Here is a 12,085-nt window from a genome sequence, read left to right on the forward strand (position 1 = left end):
CTCGCAGAGCTCAGGTGATGCTGGATTTTGGTATCAATGTGGAAAGATAACTGCCCAGGTAGGAAAAGTGATACACACTTTACAACATTTGTGGTGCTGCAGAAGGGTTGTTTTGTGCTTTTTGGTGCAAGCACTTTGGTTTTGCGGATGTTGAACAATAGGCCAAGCTATTCATAAACTTCTGCAAAGGTAATGAGGATGGTTTGGAGGTCATCCTCTGAGTATGCACACACTATGTTGTCATCAGCATACTAAAGCTCTATGACGGAAGTTATGGTAACCTTACCCTTTGCTTTCAACTTACTCAAAGAGCTTTCCATCTTTTGATATGTTATTTCTACTCCGTAGGGGAGTTTTCATGGCAATGAAAATAATAGAAGTGGCAATTTTCATGGCAATGAAAATAATAGAACACAACCCTTGTTAACACCTGAGGCCACTGTGAATGGTTTGCTTTGAGAGCCATTGTTATCTGTGATTGTTGCTGTCATATTATCACGGAGGAGCCAAAGGATGTTCACAAATTTATATGGGCAGCCAATTGTCAGAAGGACAACCTACAAGGCATTACGATGTACAGTGTCAAAGGCCTTAGTCAGGTCAATGTAGGGGAAGTTTTTTTTCCTCTCCTTAGTTGCACAGTTTCTATCTTTTTGCTAGATCTGAAAGGCCTTCCTTTCAATCTCACTGTCATTCTTATGAAACCAGTCCTTGATTTGGTACCCAACAGGCATTGTTCCTCAATGTTATTAAGGAACTCCAAAAGCAGATGGTCCTCTTAAGTCATTTGGAAGCAATCCCGTTTAATAGGATCTTGAAGAGCTTGAGTGTTCATTTTGCACCTTGGTTTCCTTCCCTGAAGACTTTGTTGAGGTATAATCTTGATAGCCATCATGAAATGTATTAATCAGTGATCTGTCCTGCAGTTGTCAGCACTCATCATAGATGAGCACACCACGGCAATCTTCAGCTCAGACAATTACCGGTACATAGTCAAAGAGGTGCCAATGGTTCAACCGAGGGTGCTTGTTATAGGTAATAATAAGGTTGTGCGCTGCACAAAAGTAAGATTCCGAATTGGTTGCTGTTGCCAATTCCTTCTTTCCCAATTTTCCCAGGTCACAGATCGAAATGCATCACAACTCTTGCATTAAAATCACGCAGGAGCATTTTTTTATCCTCCTTAGGCGTCTCCTTAGGTGTTTGGGGTGAGGGGTCAGAGTCTAGGGTAGGGATTTAGGGTTAGGATTTAGGAGCTAGGGCCCCTAAATTGACCCCATTTAAAAATGACCCCAACCCTTACCCAACCCCTAGACCTAACCCCTAACCCCTTAACCCTCGTCCTAGCCCCAGCCCCTAAATCCTAAACCCTAATCCTAAATCCCTACCCTAGACTCTGAGTCTCACCTCTAATCCCAAACAGTAAGAGTTAGGGTTTACGATTTAGGGTTGGGGTTGGGGTTCGGGGTTGGGTTCGGGCATTGGTAGGCAAACTAAGGCCTGGGGGCCAGATCTGACCCAATTGTCTTCTAAATCCGGCCCACAGATGGTCCAAGAATCAGCAGTTTTTACATGAGTAGAATGTGTTGTGGAATTCGTTCATTTTTTTCCTTCACAATATAGCTGGCCCCCCACAAGGTCTAAGGGACAGTGGACCGGCCCAATGCTGAAAAAGTTTGCTAACCCCCTGGTTTAGGGTTAGGGTCTAGGGTTAGGGTCAGGGTCTAGGGTTTGGATCAGGGTTTACAATTTAGGGTTTGGGGTTAGGGTTCCGTTTAGGGTTGGGGTTAGGTTAGGGCAGGGGTTGGCAAGCTTCACCTTCCAGGGGTCGGATCACTCCCACAGAGATTATCTGTGGGCTGGACTGGTGCAGCACTATGTTGGAAATGGTGTCTGCGCATGCCCACAGCGCTGGAAATCACTTCTGCGCATGCCCAAACGCCGAAAATAGTGTCTGGACATGCACAAGCCTGATTTCTGGTATCTGCCTGTACGCAGACACCATTTCCAGTGCCACTTGGTAAGTCCCTGCGCTGTGGTGTGCTGCTTTAGCGCAGTGCACAGGGGACTTGCCGAGCGGGTGGCTTGGTTTGCAGGCAGCTCGTGGGTCAGTAAAACTGCATCTGGCCCATGGGCCGCACGTTGCCAACCCCTAGGGTATAAGGGTTTAATGTTTGCGGTTAGGGTTAGGATTTAGAGTTTAGAGTTAGGGGGTCAGAGTCTAGGATAGGGGTGTAGGGTTAGGATTTAATGTTTGGGTTTCGGTTAGGGCTAGGGTTAAGGGGTAGGGGTTGCGGGTTAGGTTAGGGTTAGGCTCAGGGTCTAGGGTTAGGAGTTAGGGCTCGGTTTAGGGCTAGGGTTAGAGTTGGGGTTGGGTTAGGGTTTAGGGTTGAGGTTTACAAGTGTTTAGAGCATGGGGCTGGGCAACAATGTCTAGTGGTTAGGGTTAGGGTTAGGGTTAGGGTTAGTGTGGCTGGGAAGCATTACCTAGTGGTTACAGCGAGGGACTGGGAAGCTTTGCCTAATTGTTAGAGTGACTTAATGGGAAGCATTGTCCAGTGGTTAGAGCAAGTAGCTGTGCTTAAGAGCGAGTGGCTGGGAAGCAAGCAGCACTTCCTCTGATCCCAGTCAGTTAAAGGGGATTGCAAGGTGTCCTTCGTGGCATAACTGGATACCTAAATATCCCTTAAAGTGCCATTTAAGAGTGCAACATCTAGCAATTAAATTCAATCACCTTTGAGCACAAGGTTGTGACGTTTTTCTGTGTAAGGGACACCTGCATATTTCTGCCTTTCAGCGGGTTGGACTGGATGACCCTTGGGGTCCCTTTCGGCTATATTATACGATTCTTTGGAAAGTGCTTCAGAAACAATAAACGGTGGGGGGCATTCTTTTAAGTTAGCTCACATGGCGAGGTGGCCCCTCTGAAACTTTATTATTTCTTGCATGGCAATTTGAGCTTGACATATGCTGTGCCTGTTTTTACACGGGACTCCTCTTTCTGTTCTTGTGGGTGGGGGGGAAATCGGTCCCACTGATATTTCTTAGGTTTGTATGGGCACTGCTGAATTCCTGCTCCGAAAAGGTGAAGGAGAAGGAGGGAGGGAGAAGAGGAGGTGGAGAAAAAGTCAGCAGCCGGAGTTCAGGAGGCGCCCTCTGCAGCCATTTTAGGAGAGGCACGGAGGATGGAAGAAGAATGGAAGAAGAATGGCAAAAAAGGGCGGAAACAGAATAGCCAGGATGGGGGGACTGCATGTGGAGAGGCTGCGGGTGCCATTTTTGAAGAGGGAAATGGCTGCCCGGAAGTGGAAAACGGCGGATAATGTTACCGTTGCTATTTTGGATGAGAGAATTAATATCCGGAAGCGCCTCCATTTATGGCGGTTGTTGCCAGCGGCGCCATTTTGTGTCAGGGAAATAGATGCCGGAAGCGCCTCCATTTTGAATGGCGGCAATAGGCGGAACTTCTCACGGATCTGGGCAAATCGCTGGGCGGATTAGCTAACCCTTTCCTCTCCGAGGAAGACGGAGCCGCGTGTTTGCCACCAGCCGGAGCTCGCGGTCCACGGGTAGCCGCTGGCCCCGGAGGGCGAGTCCTCTTTGCCCCTTTGCCTGCTTCGTTGAGAGGGGGAAATGTGTGGCCTTCATGCGCGGTCGGGGAACCCTTGGTCAAAATTCATTTTAAGGGCTGAAACGAATTAACGGCGACGCAGGGTGTTGTCTTTTATTGTTATTTAATATAGTGGATTTATCTGGCGGTTCACATGATTAAAAGACGGGGTAGAAATATCTGCAAATAGTTTTTAAAAACACCAATAATCTTCCCTCCCAGAAGCGTTTAAAGGCTGTAGAATATTAATTAGCCCTTTAAAAATGCCTAAAAAGAACATTTGGGGCTTGGTCTCGTCCCCCCTAACCCTTAACAGTAGAGGTTTTTTAAATTTATTCTATTTGGGGGAGAAACACCCCCTGGCCCTGTCTCCTTTCCCCATTTCTCAGCAACTCCCAAGTAATTGCCTTGAGATCTCTATTGCATTTAACCCTTAGTCAAAACAAAATAAAAAAATTCCTTCCAGTAGCACCTTAAAGACCAACTAAGTTAGTTCTTGGTAATCAAATCAAATCAAAACTTTATTAGCAAAGCCAACAGGCCACAGCTATGCAGGAATTAAAAATAAAGTAAGAATAAAAGGAAGAAAAGAACAAGCAGAAGGAGGTCCGTCAGATGAACAAGTCTGTCACTCAGATGGTGGCCCTCAATTTCACAGCTCTCTCGATATACCTCGCGACCTTCTCTGTTATCTGACTATCCGTATCAGATAAGAGAAAATACAGTGTAGTGTCTTGTGAACGGCCGGGGTTGGAGAGAATGAGTGGAGTAATAATCTCATTCCTTAAGTCTTTGTAAAGGGGGCAGGATAGGAGGACGTGGGACACTGTTTCCGTGTTACCATCTCCACATGGGCAGAGTCGTTTTTCCAATGGAGTCTTTTGGTAACGACCTTCGAGTACAGCAGAAGGAAGAACATCCCATCTAGCCAATGTAAAGGCACGTCTATATTTTGGGATGGTTAATTTAAACAAATATGAAGCTGGAGAGTCAAAATGGGAGGGGGGAAAGTAGGTATACCATGGGCACAGTTTCTTTAAGATAGTCAGGTTGTTTTGCCGTTCAATGTCTTTCAGGCGCTGGCCTATTAGACTCTTTGCTTTAATGAGGCCCATTGATAGTAGGGACTGCGAATGCAGACCGCATGTAAGGAGTTTTTGGTGCACAGTTTTGAACCACTTGCTTTTGTGAGGGTCTTGCATTACTAGAGGCAGTAGACCGGGTGGATTTAGGTTAAGACGAAGCCAATAGTTGAGTGTTCTTTGCCAGGTCTGAGTTTCTACAGATGGAAGGCAGGCCTCGAGTCGTAATGCTGCGTTTGGAACACAGGAGGGGACGCCAAATATCTGCCTTAGGAATTTAGACTGAACAGTTTCAAGACTGGAGCAGTGGTTCCCCGTCCAGATTTGTGCCCCATACAGTAACTGCGCCAGAGGTTTTGCTTGAAAAACTTCAAAGGCTGCTGGGATGTATCTGCCCCCCTTCGTGTAAAAGAAGCGGGACAGCATCTTAATACTTTGAGCTGCTTTTTCTTTGGCACATTTTTGATGGGCATCCCAGGACCCGGTCGACTGGAAAACGATACCCAGATATTTGAAGGCTTTAACCTGTTCAATTGTCTGGTTATCCATCCTCCAGCTGTACTGTCTGTATTTCCTTGCAAAAACCATGATTTTGGTTTTCTGATAGTTTATTGCCAGTTGCTCTCTCCTACAGTATGCTGAGAATTCACCTATGAGCCTATTTAAGCCTATTCTTGTTCGAGATAGGAGTATCGCATCATCAGCATACAAAAGCACTGATATTGATTTGTCAGCCAGTTTGGGGGCATGGAAGTCCGGAGATGACAAACAGTTAACCATATCATTGATGTAAAAGTTGAATAGAACTGGGGCCAGGATGCAACCTTGCTTGACCCCCTTGCTGACAGGAACTGGTCCTGTAAGATGGCCATTTAACGAAGTTCTTACATACAGCACCGTGTCTTTATATAAACAGCTGATCAGAAATAATAGTCTTTTGTCTATACTTGATGTGCTCAATTTATCCCAGAGTCTTGCACGTGGAATTGAATCGAAAGCAGCCTTTAGATCGATAAAGGCTGCGTATAGCACCCCACGGGATTTTTTGGCATATTTGTCAATTAAATAGGCTAGAGTGAAGCAATGGTCTATGGTGGATCTGCCTTGTCTGAAACCCGCTTGCTCTTCCGCTAGAATAGCTTCAGTTTCCAGCCAGCTAGTTAGCTTAATATAAAGATGTTTGGCATATAGTTTGCTGGGTATAGGCAGAAGGCTGATTGGTCTATAACTCGCCGGGTCTGGCATATGTCCTTTTTTATAGATTGGAATAACTATTGCCTCAGTCCAACCATCTGGGAGTAAACCCGTTGAGTCGATCCAAGAAAATAGAGACGCCAGCAGGGGGGCCCACCAGCCAATGTTGGACTTCAGAAGTTCGGCAGGGATGTAATCATTCCCTGGGGCCTTGTTGTTCTTTAATTGTGCGATTAAGTTCTCAACTTCCTTTACAGTTACTGGTGGCCAATGGGGTAGGTCCTCCAATTGGATGCATAGTTTGTAATGTTGGGCTTCCTGGTCATAGAACAAAGATTGAAAATGGTGCAACCACTCCATTGATTCCACTGTACAGATGGAATTAGTGCGCTCCTGGTCCAGTAGACCAGATATGGTTCGCCAAAAGCAAGTAGTATCTTTCTCGTGCGATGCCTTAACCAAACTTTGCCATGCGGTTCGTTCAGCTTCCAGTTTCTTTCTCCTTAATAATTGTTTGTAAGACCGTCTCAGATAAATATAAGCATTAAGTAGGATGGCGGTCCCTGATTTCCTATATCTCTGGTAGGCTGTTCTCGTTTGTCTCCTTGTTTGCCTGCACTCCAGGTCAAACCAACTAGCTCCGTCCTTTGCCCTCTTTGTAGCGGAGCTATGTATCACTGTTGTTAAATGGGGTTTCAATCTTTCCAAAAGTAATTTAAAGCGTTCCATAATCGCATCTACTGAATTGCCTGACACAATAGTGGAGCGAATAAGCTTAAACTCCGCTGACTGAAGGAGGAGGGTTAGATTTTCATTCAATATTGGGGACCATTTAAGTCTTTTGGGAGCAAGTATACCCAAATTTACAGAAGGTATATATTGTGGCTCGGCAATAGAATAGTCAAAAGGCCGACCTGCAAGCTCTAAAATTAGAGGTAGGTGGTCACTCAGAGTATTGTGGCCCACTTGGAACTTCCTTACAAAGCTGTGAGCGAATCTTGAGATTAAAATATAATCTATAACGCTTCCCCCAGCCTTGGAAAAATGGGTATATTCCCCGGGGCGATCCCCCTCTATGTTGCCGTTTAATATCAGCAGTTCCCTCCGTCTGGCAGCCTGCACTAAGCAGAGACCTGAAGAATTACTTCTGCTATCTTTGGACAGTCGTGTCGCACCAATATCCGTCTGTTCTTCAGGGTCCATAAATAGGTTGAAGTGAGTGTATAGACTGTTGTCATCTGTTCCTATACGAGCGTTAAAGTCTCCACACACAATAGTCAGGGCAGACGGGTAAGTAGATTCGAGAGGTTCTAAAAACGCCTCTAGCTCAGCCCATGTAGCCTTGACAACGGGGTTTTTTTGGCCTGGGGGAATATAGACATTGACCAGCAAAAGAGTAGTTCTCTTGAAGCTAAGTAGAGCGGCTGTTGCTAAAGAATTGAGGCTGGGTAGGGCTGTTAGAGAATGCGCCAGCTCCGTGGAAATGAAGCAAGCTAGGCCGCCACTAGATCTGCCGCCCTTTAGAGATGGAGAGGCAGGCAGGTAGTGGCAGTTATACCCATTGAGAAATATAGGGTCATTCTGCCATGTCTCCTGAAAGAAGATGATGTCAAATTGCTTAAGGTAGCACAAAAATTGTTGGTTGTTTTTCTTGGCGTGCCAACCCGCGATATTCCAAGACAGCACTTTTAGGCCCCGGGCCCTTCGGGTATGAGCTTTCGTGTGCATGCACACTTCTTGAGACCAACACGGCTACCTATCTGTAACATTTAACCCTTAGACAGCTTTTGTGAGCCTAATCAAGCAATGTGCTGAAAATTTAATTTGCTCAGATGAACCATTGCTTCCATCAGTGGTTTTGGAACCAGGTAATTCCTCCAGATTTATCCACACTAGCCAAGTAAAGTCAAAACATACCTTGAATTGAATGCCACAAGAATAAATGGGGTCAGCCCCTGCTATAGTGGCCAGCCCCAAAAGCCATTTGTGTTGTTTGGATTTTCAAAAGCAGAAATAATATTTACAAAACAGCAACTTCAGACCAGTTTTGGACACTTGCAGCACTTTGCAATGTTAAGAGGTGCTCTAAAGAAAAGCACTTTCTACATTCATGAGCCTCATTCCCCCCCCCCCTTTTGCTGGAGGTATAAATGTTAGCAATGTGCAATCACCCTGAAAGCTTCAGGCCTGCTCCTGACTGTTGAAATGTAAGTCAGTCAGTAAACTCTTCTTCCAGTCAGTAAACTGATTGCAAGATGTCCTTCATGGCATAACTTGCAGTTGCTATACTTGCAGTTCCTATACCTAAATGAAAGTGTCCTATACCTAAATGAAAGTGTCATTTAAAAGTGCAACATCTAGCAATTAAATTCAATCACCTTTGAACAGAAGTTTGTGACACCTGCATATTCCTGGGTTGCAGCGAGCTGGACTTGATGACCATCACAGGATTCTTTGGAAAGTGCTTCAGAAATAATTAACGGAAATAGCATTAATTTAAGTTAGTCATATTATGGCACACTTCCCTGTAAACTACCATATTTTTTGCCCCATAGGGCGCACCTAGTTTTTTTGGGGGGGAATAAAGGGGGAAAATTATTTTTTTTCCCAGGCTGCGCTCCCCGGGTTTCGGGCTGCAGGCTGCTGTCCGCAAGCCTTGGGAGCCCGGCAGGAAGTCACGCCAGTCTCCCACTGCTCAGCGTGCCCACGGCTTCGGGATGCAGACTGCTATCCGCAAGCCTAGGGTGGGAAGTCGTGCCGGTCTCCCAAGGCTTGCGGAGAGCTGCCTGAAACCTGCATTTGCCCCATAGGACGCACAAACATTTCCCCTTCATTTTTGGAGGGGAAAAGTTGCGTCCTATAGGGCAAAAAATACGGCACTGCAATTTGAGCTTGATATATCCTATGCCTGTTTTTACATGGACCCCCTCTTTCAGTTTTTCTGTCCTACTGATATTTCTCAGGTCTTTATGGGCTCCGCTGAATTCCTGCTCCAAAAAAGTTAAACATTAAACTTTTTTGGAGCAATGTTTTAGTATAACTTTATGAAAAATACAGAAGCTTTTCTACTAGGGATAATAGACACAGGTATAGCAAGAGAAGATCAGAAAATATTCCTCTATGCCACAGGAGAGGCAAGGATCCTAATTGCTAAAAACTGGAAAAAAGAAACTGTGCCAACAAAAATGGAATGGCAAGACAAACTGTTAGAGTATATTGAACTGGCCAGATTAACAGAGGCAATTAGAGATCACACTAGACAAAGAGTTTCAAAAAGCATGGGGGGAAAGCAGAGAATACTTCACAAAACAGTGCCCTAAAATACATATGAGCTTCCTTGCAGTGGGTTGGACTTGATGCCCCTTTCATGTCTCCCATGCTCCCTGTCTCTCTTCCTCTCCTTTTAATGACACTTCCCCCGTTTTTTTCCTAGCTGGGCCTCCCATTTCTTAGCTGGACCACCTCTGGGAACCCAAGTGCTGGCACCTGCAACTTCGCCTGCTGGACGGGATCCATTGTGGTAAGTTTTGGCGTCACCAAAGACCGCTGGGATTGCTATGAGAAGATCCATTGACACCAGTTTTGGCGTCACCAAAGGAATCAGGGAGATGGGCTTCAATTCCCCTCGCAGATAGTATTTAACCCATCATGGCATCTCTCAAAGCATAGGAACTGTAGTTTCCTATGGGGGGAGAGAATATTCTGCGCAACCTTTCCCAAGGGAACTCTGGGAGTTATAGCTCTGAGAGGGTCTCTTTGGGAAACGGAACAAACTACAGTTCCCACGATGTCCCCCCAAAGCACCCTGGGAACTATTGCTTGCTCTGGGGTGTTAAGGGTTGTGGCATCTGAACAGTAAACAATCTGTCCTTGCATTCCACAGTATACAACTCCTTGCCGTCCCAAGCCCATTTCTCTTCCTAGGGAACTCTGGGAACTGTAGCTCATGGGAGGAACAGCACTTGGTGCCCTGAACTCTGGGAACCAATGGGCTGGCACCGCCGAGTGTCGCCTTGGCCTGCGACTTTGAAGGCACCACCTGCAGCTGGGAGGACGTCAGCATGTCGTCCAGGGTGGGGCGGAGGCTGGATGCGCAGCCCCGACTCCCCCTTCAACCACACGCTGGGCACTGACCAGGGTAAACTTGCTTCATTTGAAAGGCAGAGAAGCATTGCTAAGCAGTTAGAGCATTCTTTGACCTGGTGCCCCCCAACCAGGCTGGTACATGAGCACCTCGGAGCAGCGAACCAAGCCACCTGACTCCGCTCCCTGACCATGAGTGATGCGGCCACAGCCTGTGAACTCCGCACCTGGTACAGTATGGCCGAGAAAGGTAAGCTTGGGGCACTGGTGGTCAGAAATCCAACAGGCGCAGAGCCATGTACTTGGCCTTTTTCCCTTTGTGGAGGAAATGCCACCAGGCACAGTTGTCGTAATTCCATATTGATATCACATATTACATTTCTAAGCTGTAGGACATATCGTGGTGATATCATATAATTATTATTTATTGATTTCCAGACTACTGACCGGCATAATGAAATTTACTGATGCCCTGCTTCCCATCCCCCTTTGGGATTCCTGGCAGCTGACCGATAAAAATGAGAGCGGTTGAGACTAGATGTCATTCTGCAATTCTCGCAGGGTCCCATCTCCTCTGTTTATATATCTATGGTTCCCATCTGCATGACCCCTGGTTCCTCACCCCTCTGCCCTTCCCCTGCAGGACTCAACGGGAGCTTCCCAGTGGAGCTGAGCCATGGAAGCCAGATTGTCCCCTGTGGCGAAGCCCTGCGTCATCCTCAGGTGCCCGGCGCCCCCTTCTAGCCTACACCGGAATAATCCGCAGTGCTTTCCAGGTGGGTCTTGGGCTCCTCCCCCTCCCCGGCCGCTCCTTATCTGGAGCATGTCAAGAGCGCAGGTGACCTTCTCGGTGATGAGTGTGGCACTGGACAATGTGTAGTTCAGGAAGTAAAGCTTTATTTTCCGCCTCCCCAAAACCTGGCCAACCAGATAGATTGCTTGGAGGCAACCCATTAATCGTCCCAACATTTCCAGGTCCCCAGAGCTGCGCCCCAGGCGAGCCGTGCCTGCCAAGCGGCTGCGTGGCCCCTGCCCACACCGAGGACTGTGGTGACAGTGGAGATGAACGGGGTTGCGGTGAGCGGTCAAGGGGGCATTCAAGGCCAGGGGAACATTGGCACCACCAGAAGGGAGGGGGTTACCAGTGTCGCAGGAACCCCCCCCCAATCATTCAGTTTGTACAAACTTCACACACACTCATACTCACACACTACATACGCTACACTTCTGTTATAAATTCATAGAAAATCAACCATACATCGGATTTGCACTGTTCCACTTTTATTTTACTCCATGAAGGAAGGACTACAAAATGGGGAAGGTTTGATACAGGGCAGCCATAATCCCTTCAGCATACCAGCACATACACAGGAGCCTTGCCCAGTTGCTATGCCAACCCTAATGGTCCTAGACAGAAGACCATCAAGATCCCAAAGAACTTGCATATGGGAGTGGACTTCGGCATGGACTCTCCCAAAGGACAATAATCAGCTCTTCCCTCTGGGGGCAGGAAACTGCAAACTCCCCTCTGTCACCTGGAAAGTACTCATGGGGGGAAAGGGGGAACCAGCCAGGAGACAAGACACTCAGGTTACCACCACAACTCCTCCCTCAACCCCTCCTTTCTGTGATGTATGTTTCTGGGGGTGGTCTTGATCTACAGGGTGGCAATTTCAAAAGTCTTTATAAGGTCTTGCACACCATTTTTCTGGGTCCTTCCTCTCTCCTGCAAGTGAGGGGAGCACCCTGTTGCAACAGATCAATAAAGGCCAAACCTACAGGCTGCTGTTTTGCTCCAAGTTATCCTGGTTGGTGTCTTTGTTTTTGTCCAAGGGAGCCCTCAAATTTTTCTGTTAACACCAGGAAACCTCCCATCCAGGCCAAAGCATTTGAGGAAGGTGCAGAGTATGCTGGCTGAAAAGGGGCTTACTCTGGGGAAAATCCTGAGCGGAAGTTGCAAGTTGGTGGCCCCCACTGCCTCTTGTGGCAGGAAGTTCCATAATGTGCGCTTTGTAAAGAAGTACTTCCTTTCTTTGATGTGTCCTGAATCTTCCAGCGTCCAGCTCTGTGAGTTCTACCGTTATGAGAGGGAGAAAAACTTTCCTCTATCCACTTT

The 12,085-nt window shown here is 46.9% G+C and overlaps 1 long non-coding RNA gene across 2 annotated transcripts; it reads left to right on the forward strand.

The window, feature by feature from the left end:
• The first annotated feature begins 9,960 nt into the window (after positions 1 to 9,960).
• LOC309366242 lies at positions 9,961 to 11,768 on the forward strand. Of its 2 annotated transcripts, XR_014166604.1 has the most exons (3): positions 9,961 to 10,219; positions 10,613 to 10,745; positions 10,945 to 11,768. It is a non-coding gene; the product is annotated as an uncharacterized lncRNA (long non-coding RNA). The 2 variants fall into 2 exon arrangements; XR_014166603.1 differs by having other exon boundaries at positions 10,613 to 11,768.
• The last annotated feature ends 317 nt before the right edge of the window (positions 11,769 to 12,085 follow it).

The sequence above is a fragment of the Podarcis melisellensis genome (genome assembly GCF_964234715.1).
Source record: "Podarcis melisellensis genome assembly, chromosome: 3".
Taxonomy (NCBI): domain Eukaryota; kingdom Metazoa; phylum Chordata; class Lepidosauria; order Squamata; family Lacertidae; genus Podarcis; species Podarcis melisellensis.